The sequence below is a fragment of the Talpa occidentalis genome, unplaced genomic scaffold (genome assembly GCF_014898055.3).
Source record: "Talpa occidentalis isolate TD23 unplaced genomic scaffold, MPIMG_talOcc4v2.1 talOcc4.7, whole genome shotgun sequence".
NCBI classification, from domain to species: Eukaryota; Metazoa; Chordata; class Mammalia; order Eulipotyphla; family Talpidae; genus Talpa; species Talpa occidentalis.
The window spans coordinates 37,677,032-37,680,535 of record NW_023605083.1 but is presented as its reverse complement, the minus strand read 5'-3'; the positions used below and the strand labels follow the sequence as shown (position 1 = coordinate 37,680,535).

General features: G+C 44.3%; 1 non-coding gene across 1 annotated transcript; it reads left to right on the top strand.

Moving 5' to 3' along the window:
- The first annotated feature begins 496 nt into the window (after positions 1–496).
- LOC119233115 (U6 spliceosomal RNA) lies at positions 497–601 on the top strand. The gene has a single exon (XR_005122270.1). It is a non-coding gene; the product is annotated as a U6 spliceosomal RNA (small nuclear RNA).
- Positions 602–3,504: the final 2,903 nt, after the last annotated feature.

Below are 3,504 nucleotides of genomic sequence, written 5' to 3'. Positions count from 1 at the left end.
AAGGAATCCTGCCAGCAGCACCTAACAGGGCCTCAGAGGGGGCTTCTGGGACTCTAGAGATCGAATTTCTCTCTGGAGACTTGTTGCACCCAGGGGAGGTGGCAGTGGTGTCAGGACCAGCGTTTCTTCTTGAGACTCAGGCTTGCGTCACTCAGAGCCACCTCCCCCAAGGGAAGTGGCTCCTGGCTGCTGCCAGGTTCTCTACAGCGCACGCTGTGACTCATACCAGGTCTGGTCTCCAGGGTCCCCAAATCCTTTGTGGCTGGAGGTGAGGAAGGGTGACAACAGCTTACTAACAATAGGTGTTATTTATTCAAAGTGCTTGTGCTCTGAGTCACCTACACTTTGCAGCAGGCCACGTTGCCACAGCAAAGTGCCTTTTCTTCCCACAACCCTCAGTATTCATAGGTGTCACAGTCAACCAACAGCACAGTTACACATTAAGCCATAACATGGTGTAATTTTAAAGCAAAATAGAACTTTTTAGTAGAATACATGGCTCACTGGCCAGCACATCTACTAAAATTGAAATAATTCAGAGAAGACTAACATGGCCTCTGTGCAGGAGGACACAAGAATTCATGAGCCATTCCACATTTAAAGACACCCACACCCACACCACCCACACACACCCACACACACACACCCCCACACACAGACACACACACATGTTTAACAGTGTGGAAGTGATGGCAGTTATTTGGACCAACCTCCACTAGAGGAGGTTGATCCTGCTTCATTAGATTCCTGTGATGTGCAACAACTACAAATGCAGACACATACAGATATGTTACAGGATTGGCAATACTACCAGTGCTATTGCCACCCTATTAAGATTCCTGCAGTGGTAAACTTTCTTTTAAAAACAAATATTTAACGATTTATTTCATTTATTTATGGATATAAGAGCTGGGGTGTAGGCCAGAGATTGGGGGGTACATGAGAAGATTCCAGAGACAGAATGGGGAGCAGAACAGGCAGACTCATTGAAATACACTGCTGAGGGGAGCAGCAGGCAAGACAGAGGTCTGCTGTGCCATGTGGGGTTAGCTACCTGGCCAGGGATTAAACTCTGCAGGCCCAAAACCTCTTTTCCAGAGATCAACTCCCTGCACCCAAAGCACAAGTTTGCAATGAGAGATGCCGTGTTTCAGCAACATGATTCCAGCTCCTGTGACCACTTCATTGGCCCAGGGAAGGGCAATAATTTTCTACTGGGAAATTTTGAAGAGATAGAGATGAGGAAGACAGAGCTATCTTCTCTCCAACTGATTGTTTTAATAAAATATTAACACTTTGGTGTTGTTTGTAGCCATTTCCTCACTGTGTAGAAGTAACAAGTAATGGAAGCTGACCTGATGAGAGAGAATGAAGATGAGAAGATTCCTAGTGGCTTTTGAGTTTCGGTTCTACTCCATTCCTGAGGTCAGGCTGTAACCTAGCTCTTGTTTCTGCAACATGTCCCTGTATTGTTATGATGAAACTCCCTTTCTTGCTTAAGTTAGGTTAGAGGCTAAATAGCTAAATAGCATGAACTTCCTTGTCAGCTGTTTTATTGGTTCAAGAAATATTTTGGCGCCACTATTTTCCAGATATTTTGCAAGGTGCTAGAAATTCAGTGAATAGGATAGACAAAGTGTTTACATTTAGGGACCTTATACTTGGAGTGTGGATAGAAGGCTAGGATAGATCTGGAACCAGGGCTATACAGGTCAAATCCAGATTTATGAAAATGTGTACACATAAACAAAGTTATAAGGACCATACAGACTGAGCACTGATTAAACTGAGCAAGAGTTGGGTGGGAGGTCGTAATCAGGATATAGACAAAGCAGAGCATTCTACGCAGAAAGAAGGCAGCAGGAGTGGGGCCTCCCTGGTGGTGCAAGGGGGTTAAGCATCGCACTATGAAGCAATCCGCAGCCTCTGCACACAAGTTCGATTCCCGGCCAGCCAGGGAGCAGCCCACATGGCACAGCAGACCTCTCCTGACGCGCCCGCTGCTCCCTCAGCAGTGTACTTCAATCTGTTATAGAGCAGCCCATCCTTTTTCCCCTAACAAATCTGCCTGTTCTGTTCCCCCTGTCTCTGGTGAATCCTCTCACCCCCCTGCATCTCTGGCCTGTGCCCCAAACTCTTGTGTGCATAAATAAATCAATCTTTTTAAAAAAGAATTAAAGTCATGTGCTAAGAATAGCAGAGCAGAAGTCAGAAGGATTCCAGTTTTGAGAACTTGAGAGTCACCATACCAGCTTGGTCTGCCTGAAGATAGTTTATCAAGTGACAGTGTTATAGGACAGGGAGAGGGGCAGCCCAACCCCGCAAACCTGCCTATTCTAAATGGGTTCTGCCATCCGCCGCATCAACACAAAACATAGGAGACTTTAATGGGAAGGAACTTTAATAAAACTAGGAACACAATACAGGTAAGGCAAAGAGTCTAGTTTCTAAATGAAGCATCCAGAGTTACCCGTCCCCTCGTGGGTAAAAGTCCATCCAAATGGATTGGCCCAGAGCAAGGCCCCAAAGCCTGCCACAAGTCTAAAGCATCTTCCAGTGGGGACCCCCAGCAAAGGGTCACAAACAACCGGACAAGCCCGGAAGGAAAAGAGCAAAATCAACATCAAGATAAAAGCTGCCATTGTCACCTCCCCACAGGTCTCACCCACATCTGTGTCACCCAGTCCACGACCAAAAGACAAGCGCAGTTTCTTCACGTGTCTCTAGGCTCCATGTGCCTTTCCCGGTCTCCTGCCTCCATCCTGCTTCCTTCCTCCTTCTCTTCTGCAGCTTCTCTCTTCCTGCTCAGCTCCACCCTCCCTTGGGTGGGGCAGGGAAACCTCCCCCTTTCCTGGAACCACCCTGTTACAAAAGGAGTTATCATTCCCTGTCTTATTGAAGTCACTGTTGTTTTGGATCTCTATTACTAGCAATTGAACAAATTCTCATTAAGGCAAACTTAAAATCCCTCTCATAACTCAGTTTCTCTCCACCAAATATTCCCTAGGTCATGCATATCATCATTTTTTTGCTCACTTTATTATTTTTTTTGCTCACTTAAACACTCTCTGATTGAAGACAATTATCCCAAACTCTAGAATCAGATGAGACTGTGTGGGTATTAAGGATGTTGAAATACCAAAAATGTATGAAGCACATATTAGATTGTGTTATTGGTTTTATTATGATGATTTGTTGTTACTCAAGTGTCACATTTAGGGTGCTTTTGTAGTATGCAATTTGCTGGAGGGAAACTCCTATTAAGTGGCATGAATTATTGAAAGATAGTGCTACTTGATGTTATAAATAAAAGCAGTAAGGAATGATCTGTGCAAGTGCTACTCACACTTTAATATGCACAGAAAAAAAACCATGGGGATCTTATTAAATTGCAAATTCAGACTTAGAAGGCTGAAGTTGGGCCTGAGATATTGCATTTTTTTCTTTTTCTTTTCTTTTTTTTAAAGATTTATTTATTTATTTATTTAGACAAGCACTGGGTAC